Consider the following 12723-nt stretch of genomic DNA (forward strand, 5'->3'; position numbering starts at 1 on the left):
TGTAGCAAGTGTGTTCAGACTACTCCTCTTATGCTACGCAGCAGGATTCCTCATCATCTATTTTCCAGGCATACTTCTTGTAGACCGACTCTGCTGATTGGATGCCTGTGGCTTCATGCATATCATCAGTATAAGGTATGGCCTAATTAGCTGGTGGACCAGATTGTTGTCAAGGGCAACAGCATTCCTGTTTGAGTGCAGTTGTTTTATCAGTAAGCTTCTGCATGCTTTCCTTGAAAGGAAAATGTTAGTTCTGTTGTGTATGAGAAAGACTTGGAAAAAGAGAAAAGGCTTAAGACACTTAGGATTAAAATATCAAACATCTAGAAATAAATTTATGGAAAAAACTATAAAACTTTATTAAAATAAACTAAAAAGACTGACATAGAGAAATAGATATTGGTTATAGACTAGAAGATTCAAATTTGCCAAAATGTCTTTTCCCTAAACTTATTTATGGATTTAATTCAAATCCAATAAAAATTGCAGTAGGGTTTTTTTGTGTGTGTGTGGAATGTGAAAAGTTGATTCTAAAATTTATATGGAACTACAAAGATTAAAGAATAGCCAAGTTAATATAAGTCTACATTAATTTATACCCTGTGGTATTAGCACAAGGACAAACAGGGGAATGAAGAGAATAGAGTGTCTAGGAATGAAACCATATACATATGGCAAAATAACACTGCAGAGCAGTAGGGGAAAGGCTAGTATTTTCAACAATGGTTCTGGGACTATTGGACAACATTTATTGTAGAAAAAAAAATTGGATCTCCTGTCACACCTAACACGAAAATCAATTCCAGGTGGGTTACAGACTTACATATCAAAAAAAAAATCAAACTTGTACTGAATAAAAAAGAGAATATCTTCATGACCTTAGATAGGAAATGATTTCTTTTTTTAAATTAATTTTTATTGGAGTATAGTTGCTTTACAATGTTGTGTGAGTTTCTACTGTACAGCAAAGTGAATCAGATATATGTATACATGTATACCCACTTTTTTGGATTTCCTTCCCATTTAGGTCACCACAGAGCACTGAGTAGAGTTCCCTGAGCTATACAGTAGGTTCTCATTAGTTATCTATCTTATACATAGTATCAATAGTGTATATACATCCATCCCAGTCTCCCAATTCATCCCATCCCCCCTTTCCTCCCTTGGTGTCCATACATTTGTTCCCTATGTCTGTTTCTCTACATCTGCTTTGCAAATAAGATCATCTATACCATTTTTCTAGATTCTGCATATATGTGTTAATATATGATATACGTTTTTCTCTTTCTGACTTACTTCACTCTGTATGACAGTCTCTAGGTCCATCCACATCTCTACAAATGACCCAATTTCATTCCTTTTTATGGCTAATACACCATTGTATATAGGTACCACATCTTATTTATCCATTCCTCTGTTGATGGACATTTAGGTTATTTCCATGTCCTGGCTATTGTAAATAGTGCTGCAATGAACATTGGGGTGCATGTGTCTTTCTGAATTACGGTTTTCTCTGGGTATATGCCCAGTAGTGGGATTGCTGGGTCGTATGTTAGTTCTGTTTTTAGTTCTTTATGGAACCTCCATACTGTTCTCCACAGTGGCTGTATCAATTTACATTCCCACCAACAGTGCAAGAGGGTTCCCTTTTCTCCACACCCTCTCCAGCATTTACTGTTTGTAGATTTTTTATGATGGCCATTCTGACCAGTGTAAAGTGATACCTCATTGTAGTTTTGATTGCATTTCTCTAATAATTAGTGATGTTAAGCATTTTTTTCATGTGTTTATTGGCCATCTGTATATCTTCTTTGGAGAAATGTCTATTTAGGTCTTCTGCCCATTTTTTGATTGGGTTGTTTGTGTTTTTGATATTGAGCTGCATGAGCTGTTTGTATATTTTGGAGATTAATCCTTTGTCAGTTGCTTCATTTGCAAATATTTTCTCCCATTCTGGGGTTGTCTTTTCATCTCATTTATGGTTTCCTTTGCTGTGCAAAAGCTTTTAAGTTTCATTAGGTCCCATTCGTTAAGTTTTGTTTTTATTTTCATTACTCTAGGAAGTGGGTCAAAAAAGATCCTGCTGCGATTTATGTCAAAGAGTGTTCTGCCTACGTTTTCCTCTAAGAATTTTATAGTGTCTGGCCTTACATTCAGGTCTTTAATCCATTTTGAGTTTATTTCTGTGTATGGTATTGGGGAGTGTTCTAATTTCATTCTTTTACATGTAGCTGTCCAGTTTTCCCAGCACCACTTATTGAAGAGACTGTCTTTTCTTCATTGTATATTCTCACCTCCTTTGTCATAGATTAGGTGAACATATGTGCGTGGGAAAAATGTGGAATGCTTCATGAATTTGCATGTCATCCTTGTGTAGGGGCCATGCTAATCTTCTCTGTATCGTTCCAATTTTAGTATATGTGCTGCCAAAGGGAGCAGGGAAATGATTTCTTAAACATGACACAGGGCTTCCCTGGTGGTGCAGTGGTTAAGAATCCACCTGCCAATGCAGGGGACACAGGTTTGAGCCTTGGTCTGGGAAGATCACACATGCCACAGAGCAACTAAGCCTGTGTGCCACATTACTGAGCTTGTGCTCTAGAGCCCACGAGCCACAACTACTGAGCTCGCGTGCCACAACTACTGAAGCCCACATGCCTAGAGCCCGAGCTCCGCAACAAGAGAGGCCACTGCAGTGAGACGCCTGCACACCACAACCAAGAGTAGCCCTCACTTGCCCGCGTGCAGCAACAAAGACCCAATGCAGCCAAAAATACATAAATAAAATAAATAAATTTTTAAAAAATGATGCAAAAGGCACTAACTAAAAGGAGAAGATCAATAAAGTTGATGTCATTAAAATTAAGTTCCCTTCATTGACATACACTATTAAGATAGTAAAAAGCAACCATAGGGTGGGAGAACATATTTCCAACAATTTTAACCAAAATATTCAGAATACATAGAGAATTGTTACAAATGATTAAAAAAAACCCAAAAGCAATACTGCCAATTCAATAGAAAAATGGGCAAGAGAATCCACTAATGAGGAAATCCAAATGACCAATGTACATTTAAAATGGCGTTCAACCTCATTGGGAAGCAGAAAAAGCACATCAAAACCTCAATGAGAAACCATTGCTTACCCACTAGATTGGAGAAAATTTAAAAGTAGGACAATTCCAAGGCAAGAACATGGAGCAATAAGAACTTTCAAAAACTGGTGGCAGTAAACACTGATCCAGTCATTTTGGAAAATGCTTTGGCACTATCCAGTAATGTGCAGTTGTGCATATCCAGAAATTCCTCTCTCAGAGATATGTTCTATTTTTGAAATGCATACTTATGTGCACTACCGTACACTTGACAGGAATGTGCAATGTTGCGTACAATAGCCTCAAATGGGATCCTGCCAAACATCCATCTACAGTAAAATGAATAGACAAACGGTTTATTCATGTAATGGAATAACATTCAGTAGTGAAAAATTTAAAACTACAGCTGTGTGCAACATAACATCAACAAAAGAAACAAGACAAAAACAGATAAAGTAACCCACATTGATTAGGGGTTCCTGCTTCTGTCGCAAAACTATGAAACAAAGCAGGGACACATTAACCTAACAGTCAGGAGAGTGGTTACCCCAGGGGAGGCAAGAGTTTGAGATGAGCAAGGAACATGGTGGGGAAGTTACTTATCCTCCTGATTTGGTCCCGAACAGGGATCCTTCTGCCCAGTGTCATCTGAGCCAATAGAATGAGACCAAGCAAAAGAAAGTTTTTTGTCTTTTAATTTTATTAATTTATTTACTTTTTGGCTGTGTTGGGTTTTCGTGTCTGCGCCAGGGTTTTCTCCAGTTGTGGCGAGCAGGGGCCGCAAGGGCGCGGGTCTCTCACTGTCAGGCCTCTCTTGTTCCAGAGCACAGGCTCCAGACGCGCAGGCTCAGTAAGTGTGGCTCACGGGCGCAGTTGTTTCATGGCATGTAGGAATCTTCCCAAACCAGGGCTCGAACCAGCGTTCACTACATTGGCAGGCAGATTCTCAACCACTGCGCCACCAGGGACGACCAGAAAGTTTTATTCTTTGATGAAAGAATGGAGAGAGGCGAGATCATCCTGTAGAGTACCGGCTCTCCCTGGCAGCCCAGAGGTACCGCTGCTTTACAGGGTTTTCTTCAGCGGGGAGGGGGTGGAGTTCTCTTGGGGGCGGAGTTCTCTCAGGGGCGGAATTCTCTCAGGGGCGGATTTCTCGCCGGGCTGGCACAGCCGCTTGCGGCTTTAGATCACGGTGCCGGGTGCAGAGACGCTGCAGACGGGCTGCAGCCGCCATCTTGACTTGCTGTGTCGTTCGTGGAGCTTCTGCCCTGTGTCCCTCGGAGCCGAGGTGTCGGCGCAGCTGTTTGTGCACTAGAACTCTGGTCTGAAGTGCTGGGTGCCAGGTCTCTTCACACGGCCCCCTATGACCAACTGAAACTAGACTACGCACAGAGGAAAAGAAAAATGAAAGGTTAGACTTTTTAAATTACCCAGATTCTAGTTTCATTTCCCGGGAATAGTCAACGGGCTTTGCCAGTGATAGCAGCATTCTCTGATGCTGATGATGTTAACTATCTTGACCTTGATGAGTGTTACACAGGGATCCACTCTACTATAATTTGTTAAACTGTGTAGTTATAACTTGTTAAACTGTACACAATATTTTATACACTTTTCTTCATGTCATATTTCATAATTTAGAAATGTTTAAGCATATGCAGGGTACAGAGGGAATACAAAGAAAGGAGTCATTTCTATGGGAGGGAGGAAGTAGGAAAGGCTTCTTAAGAGGTTTCCGGTGAGCTAAGTTGGGAAGTGGCTCAAGGAGTAGGAGGGTACCGTCAGACTTTGATTCCTGTCACAAATGCTTACTTGTGTGTTAGTGTCCAGACTGGGAAGACTGTTTCAACTTGGCTCTTCCTGGGGGTGCAGGTGGGAGTGGAAAGATGCTGGCGATGAATACACTGGGCAAAAAAAAAAAAAAAAAAACCAATTTAAGGTCCATAGGCTACACATAGAATATAGTTAAGTGTTGTCCTGGGCAGTATGGTTTAGTTGTATGACATTACTGGTTCATTTATTCAGTAATTCATTCATTCAACAAATATTTTCTGAGCATCTGCTCTGTGCTGTGTATTACTCAAGATCCTGGGGATACAGTGGTGTATGAGACTAATGTGTTTTCATTGACCATGATTAGCATGGGATTATTATAGGCATCTGCTTATTTTCCAGAGTAGGTTGAGTGATTTGGGATCCTACGGTCACTGCAGAATAGACATTTGCTTCTGGATCTCCTCCAAAATAGCCCAAATCAAATGTGTTCCTTGATGTAAGGTCCATGAGATTATGTGGGTTTTCCTCAGCGTCACCCATGGCATCTGGGTCTTTACCTCGTCCCAGATTTGCACCCACAGGGCTCAGTGGGTTATAATTTGGAGACTTGGCCAATTCTTTTAGTTTAGAGAAATAAGACAGTATTTATCTGTGTAAGTACTTAGGTGTCTCCACCATTTCTGATTCCTTCAGATTTTAACTTCACCTTCAGCAGAGCTCATTGAGCCCACAATAGAGGGAAAAAAGTGTTTGTAACAGTTTTCTTTATACGAGACAATTTTAAAAGATAGTAAAAGGCAAAATGAAACTAATTCTAAGAAGATCTCTGAAATAACTACTGTTTCAAACTGTAGACTTGGGGTTACTTTTTATTCCAGAAGTTGAAAAGTATTGAATTGATTGTTTCTCAGGAAATTTTACCCTCTAATAATATAAAATTTATTGCGTGGTGAATTTCACTGAATAGGCCTGAAGAAGATCCTAAGATGGAATTCTTGAAGAGAAGTTATTTTTTCACGTTTAGTTTACAATGTATATATATAATGCTTGATGTTTCTTTATTTCATATTTCAATGATATGCATTAATTTTTTGTTTTTAGTTTGGGTAACTTTGGCTTTTATCTGATCAAAAGACTTGTTATCATGCTGACCTTTCCAGCATTTGATTGACAACTGATTCCTTCAGAGTCTCATGGGATATATGTTTACCAAAGTTTACAAATGCTTTTATTTAATAAGACCCCCCCAAAATGGTAATTTGAGTAATTTGTCCTGCTATAACTCTTTTCTCTTAGCATTCTTTAAAAAAAAAAGATCTTTTCCCAAAACTACTTCTGAGACATTATAAACATACTAGCTAATTCAACAAACATTTACTGAGTGCCTACTACATTCCAGACACAATGCTAGTTTTTCAGTTAAGACAAAACAAGTAAGATGAAACACCTGTCCACAGGACTTCACAATTAGTTGAGGATTGAGAGATATAAATTGTCAACAAAGATACAGTGTGATAAATGTGATAATCAAGGTTAGAATAGAACGCTAAGTAAGAAAATAGGAAAGATATTTAGTTGATATCGGAAGCAAAAATGAAGGCGTTTCTAGGTGAAAGTGACCTGAGATGAGATCTGAAGAAGGTGTAGTGCTGGGTGATTAAGGTAAAGATGTTAAGCTGGACAGTGACCTAGGCAGAAGGAACAAAAGGCGTAAGACACAGGGTGTGAGAGAATGTGGTAAAGTTAGAACTGCAAGTGGCTTAGTGTGGCTGAAGAGTAGGTTGTGAAGTAAGTGGACAGAGAGTGAGATGAAGAGGCTGGTAGGATCCAGGTAATTAAAGGCCTTATGTGTCATTCTAAGGGGTATCAACCTTATCCTGAAGGTAGTGGGATGCACTGAACAATTTTAAGTAGAGGAGTGAGAAAATATTTGTATTTTAGACTAATCTTTCTGGTGGTAGTTTGGAGAACAGATGGTAAGGTGAAAGCCTGGTGTTTGGGGATGAGGCCATCTGACCAGAGGCAAAGTTAAAGCACTAAACTGAAGCAAACAAATAACTTAGAACTGAAGAGTCAGTTTGGTTCCAAACACCTGTGTAATTCAGATTTTTCTCTGACAGATTTCCAGATTATTGCCAGCTCACTTTACCTGAGTTGTTACATATCTATATAAAGGTAGTAGATAATTAAGCAGAGTTTATGTGAATGAAGCAACATCTATTCCTTCTTTGAATAGGGAACAAGATTTCAAGGAAAAGAATCTATAATGCTTTAACAACGATGTGAGATATAATAAGAAAAATACAGTGTCAAGAAAGGCCTGACTTAAATTACTATCAATAAGCCAAGGTGAGGTCTAATGACAGCCTTAACATTGTTTCAACAGCTGCCAGTATTTGAAGCTAGTGATTTGTTTATATTTGTCCAAGAGATAGGTTAACGGCAATTTTGTAGATGGTGGCAGGCATCCTAATCAGTCTTCCAGCAGGACAAAACCATCATTTAATCATGTCACTGGCTCAGGATTGATATAGGGAGAGTGAGAAGTTAAGTGAGTCTTCAAAACACTCTATCCATTCAAAAAGGGGACTTCAAAAAAAGATTCAAGGAGAAGAATTCATGTGTATCTTCAGCTTTAGATATATTGGTATATTGAAAAAGTAGAAAAGAGAATGTGGAACAGACCTCCAATGACAAATTCTGCTCTTTCCCCTACTTGAGAACCATTAACACAAAATTTCATGGTGGTAGCTTAGGTTGAGAGACCTAAACAAGTGCAAGTTCTAAATGGGTGTTCCTTTTTTTTATTTTTTATAAATTTATTTATTTTATTTTTGGTTGCATTGGGTCTTCATTGCTGCGCACGGGCTTTCTCTAGTTGCAGTGAGCGGGGGCTGCTCTTTGCTGTGGTGCACGGGCTTCTCATTGTGGTGGCTTCTCTTGTTGCAGAGCACGGGCTCTAGGTGCACAGGCTTCAATAGTTGTGTCACGTGGGCTCAGTAGTTATGGCACATGGGCTCAGTTCCTCCGCGGCATGTGGGATCTTCCCAGACCAGGACTCGAACCCGTGTCCCCTGCATTGGCAGGTGGATTCTTAACCACTGTACCACCAGAGAAGCCCCTAAATGGGTGTTCTAATATGATATTTTCCCATCATAAAACATACCAGCATTATTTGTAAAAGCCTAGAGACCACGAATCCATGTCCAAGCCCTGTGTTGTCCAGCTCATCTGGTTAAATCTGGAAAGAACTAAATGTGCAATTCTTACTTTGAACAACCCTTGACATTGCTATCAGATAAAATTGCAAGCTAGAATTCTATGAAAAGTCACATTGTAATTAAGCTGTTGTAATTGAATACATTATCTTTTTTAATAGTTACCCATGCCTTCAGTTTGTTAGTAAACATTATCTAATAAAATACTGTATTGTTTAGGAAAGTTTGCGTAAAAGGGAAATTGTTTGGGGAAAAGAGTAAGCAATGAATAGAATCTGAAAAGAAATGTCTCATAGCAGCCAAGCAATTATGTTCCTTCACAGAATAAGTGCTTAGTATCAATTTTGTGCATGTAGAGGGCATCTCTAGTGATTCAGAAGAGAGAAGCAGTTCTTGGTGCTTTCCAGTTCCCTATAAAAACACTGCATTGAAAAGATTAATGAACATACAGTTGTATGTTTAAAGAATAAAATGATTTTGTTTCCACTACCGTTCATGAGATGATGAGTGAATGGGTTGATACTGCAGCTGCTATGGTTTCTGGTGTTAGGAAGACTACCCTACGGTCAGTTTCACCACATTCTGCTTGATTGGCCTTTTGGGAAGGGCGATAGGCCAATCCTTGATTATAATGATTTGCTCCCTGAATTTACGTATCCAAAAAAGTACTTAGCTCCTAAGAGAGTGGTCTCTACTTCCATCCAAGGGGTCAGATGACCTCACACAAACAAAAATCAGGATATGTGTTTTGAGAAGTAAGGAAGAACTTAGTATTATAAATAGGAGTTGCTATGTATTAGTTATGTATTGCTATGTAACAAGTTACTCCAAAACTTAATGGCTTACAAAACAAGCATTTATTATCACACGTTTTCTGTGGGTTAGGAATCTGGTGTGGCTTAGCTGAGTGCCTCTGCTTCCGGGTCTCTCACAAGGCTGAAATCAAGGTGGCCAGCGTTGCAGTTATCTCAAGGGTCAATCAGGCATGGATCTCCCAAGCTCACTCAAGTGGTTGATGGCTCAACTCGGTTCCTAGTCGGGTGTCGGATGGAAGGCCTGAGTTCCTTGCCAAAGGAGACTCTCCCTAGGACAGCTCACACCATGGCCACTGGCTTTCTTCAGAGTGAATGTGCAGGATTGGGAGGGAGGGAGGGCAGCCCAAGAAGGAAGGCACAATCTCTTTGTAACCTCATCCCAGAATTGACGTCCTGTTACTTGTGCTGTAGCCTCCTTGTTAGAAACCAGTCACTAGGTCCAGCCCACACAAGGGGAGGGGACTTCACAGGGCATGAATAGTAGGAGGCAGGGATCATTGGGGCCATCTCAGAGGCTGCCAACTGCAAACTGGGAAAACCTGGCAAGAGTAGTTCTTCTTTAAGACCCCTCTTAGTCAACTTCCTGCCACCAGGATTCTTCATATTCTTTCACCTTTGGGATCCCTGTCCCAAATCTCCCAGTTTCTTCACTTTTCATGAATTTTTTTCCTAGAACAGTTTTTGAGGTTGCTCTGTAAAGCCATTAACAGTGGCCTAGAATTAGACTGCTGGTGTGATCTCAGAGACAGGTATACTAGCTATAGCGTGTGTTCTCTTCACCTACCGATTTTGAGGATTAAAAAAACTTTAGACCCACCTTAGAATATTTACATATTTATTATCAATTTTAAATGTAGGAGGTGTGGAATCTGGTTAAAACCCCAGGCCCAAGAATTTGGAAGATTGCACCTCTGGCTTTGTTTGACTTCTAGGCAAAACTCATTGTCCTTCAGCTACACATTCCCGTTGTTCTTAAAACCTGCTGTATGGGAGGATGGCGCCTAAAGAGGGAAAATGTCTTGTCCTTGCCACCACCCAGGCTGTTATATCTTTCTGATAAATATCAGGCTGCAGTCACTTGTGAACGTTTCCCTCATTAGGTTTGGATAATTAATTGCTGAGTCTTGCTGCTTTCTTTTGAGAAAGGGGCAGTATATAAAGTACATTTTGTAAATAAAAATATGTCTGCTGCATCTGATTTAAGAATAAATGCTCAATTTCAGGACTGCAGTTTGGCAGTGTGTTTTAAATTTGTCTACTCCCTTATGACCAGAGTAAGGTCAACAGTTTAATTAGTTCAGTATTTATCAAGCACCAAGTGCTGCCAGACATGGTGCCAGGGCCCGGGAATATGAGAATGAGTTATACACATTCCTGCCCTTGCGGAGTTCTCAGTCTGTTGGGAGGAACAATCAGGTAAACCAATAATAACAAAATAATGTGATAACAATAGAGCTGCCTACGGAGTTCAGAGAGGGCCCTGAGAAGCGGTTGTCTAACTCTGCCTGGGAATTTGTATTCTACAGCATCCCTTAGAATACAAACCTCAGAAGGTCTGATGTGTTCGGGAGGAGAAGCATGTATGCTTGTAGGCTGTGCAATGTTTTTTCAGCTGCTCTGTCCCCAGAGGGAAAAGAGCATTATGTCTTCGCTGAATTTTAAAGTTTTTTTTATAATTACTAAATTATTATCTTTAGAAAGTAGAAAATAGTTTAATTTTACCAATGTAATTCTCTTTGAAACCAACTTTGAAATGTCAAATGTCAGATTGATTCTCCTAATAAACTATTTAGCCAGGAAGTCCTTTCACCAGGAAATGCTTTGTTTACATCACTGGAGGTGGTCCTAAAAGAGTAGAGGGTATGTATTAGGAATACTTTGTACTTAGCAGTATGTATATTGATGTCAACTTACTCACAATGTAATACATTCATTTATGCCTATAAAGTTGTTTTGACTTTAATGAAAAATACCAGCAATACTAGTGTATTAGTTTTCTAGGGCTGCCATACAAAGTATCACAAACTGTGTGGCTTAAAACAAGGTATCAGCAGAGCCATGCTTCCGAGGCATGCTCGGAAGATTCTAGGGGAGAGTCCTTCCTTGCCTCTTCCAGTTTCCGGTGGCCCTGGATGTTTCTTGGTTTGTAGTAGCATCACTCTAATCTCTGCCTTGGTCTTTTCATGGCCTTTTCCCCTGTGTCTCTCTGATTCTCTCCTCTTGTTATAAAGACACTAGTCATTGGATGTAGGGCTCACTCTAAACCCACAGCATGATTTCATCTTAAGGTCATTAACTAATTTTATGTCTGCAAAGACCTTATTTCAAAATAAGTTCACATTTTAGATTCTGGGTGGACATGAATTTTGAGGAACAGTATTCAACTTATTACAGTTAGAGTTACAGAAACAGCAAAAGATATATTTGCAGATCAAGGATAAAAGCTTTATACTTCACATTTGAAAAAAGATATTTCTTTATATTATTTTTATACCTGGTGGTAGAAAGAAAAAGAAGTAGGGAAAAAGTAGACTTTAAGGGTAGTTAGGTAAGATCTGATAGAGGTAAGGAGATTTAACATGTAGAGAAATATGAAATGCTTAGGACCAAAATGTAATGCAGGAAGTGCTGTGATAGCCTAACTTCCCCAAAGTTGTTCTTCCAAAAATGGTTACGGATATTTAGATTGGAAGTCAGAAACTTAATTCAAAAATAGGTAAATTAGTTTACTGAAGGGCAGAAAGGTAAGAACCATTGAAAAGTCCTAAACCACTGAAACTTTTAAGTATTGACTTGGCAGTTTGAAAGTCTGTCCATTTTTTCTAAGATGTAAGTCTGATAGACTATCAGCTCAGTCTTATTTATCCCTATATTTAATTAAATGAGTCAAATCAGTAATCATTTATTGAAAAACTGCTTTCAAGGGAAGATGTTACATTGTACCTAAAGAAATATAAAACAGCCCTTTCTTTCAGTAGCTTAGTTGTGAAGACAATCTGAATACATATGAAAAGATAACTAACTGCATAAGCAGTAAAACGACTATGATAAGGCCTTATAGCAATTTAGAGGAGTGAAAGCTGCTATAGGTATTTTGAATAGAAAGGGGTTAAATGCAGGGCCTGAGAGACTTACACAAGTGTTGCAAGGGCTGGGAGTGCTGGCTTTTAGGAGACCTGGAAGTGCAGGGTTCACAGGGAAGCTGCCACTGATGAGCTCAGCTGTCTGCAACATTGGAGTGGCTGATTCTCAGGAGATCATGTTTATCCTTGTGGAGCGCTTGTTCTGCTGGAGGAAATAATCAGATAAACTCATAATCAAAATACAGTGTGATAAGTGATGTGGTAGAGTCAGGTCCAGAGCGCAAAAAGGGCATAGAGAAGGAAGTGTCCCCGGCCAAACCTCACATTGCCATCTGGGAGTGCCACCTCACTTACCTGCAGATGATCTAGGGGAGTAATGACCTGTTCATCCTGCCTTCCAGGTCAGCCCCTTATTGGTAGAATCCAATGAGCTCTGCTGAAAAGAGCCTGGAAGTGTAATTTCCTGAATTTATCCCCTTCCATGCAGGAGAGGGCTTAGAGGGCAGTGATGTTTCTGAGAATCAACAGACACATCTTCTGCAGTAGCTAAGAAAAGCAAATGAAAGAGAGATATAATGTGGGTCTTAAAGAGAAGTGAGATTTGGATAAGAAGGAAGAAGGAAGGTGTGTATTCCAGGTGGAACCAGGGCTGAGGATATTCCAAAATGTGTTCAGGGTGCAGGGATTATAGCAAATTGAAGTCATGTGGAAAGTCAGTGACAGATAAAGTTATAAA

General features: G+C 39.6%; 1 non-coding gene across 1 annotated transcript; it reads right to left on the minus strand.

The window, feature by feature from the left end:
* Nucleotides 1–2332: 2332 nt before the first annotated feature.
* On the minus strand, nucleotides 2333–2439 carry LOC137220246 (U6 spliceosomal RNA). Its single transcript, XR_010941559.1, has one exon. It is a non-coding gene; the product is annotated as a U6 spliceosomal RNA (small nuclear RNA).
* Nucleotides 2440–12723: the final 10284 nt, after the last annotated feature.

This window comes from Pseudorca crassidens, chromosome 2 (assembly GCF_039906515.1).
Source record: "Pseudorca crassidens isolate mPseCra1 chromosome 2, mPseCra1.hap1, whole genome shotgun sequence".
In the NCBI taxonomy this organism is placed as follows: Eukaryota; Metazoa; Chordata; class Mammalia; order Artiodactyla; family Delphinidae; genus Pseudorca; species Pseudorca crassidens.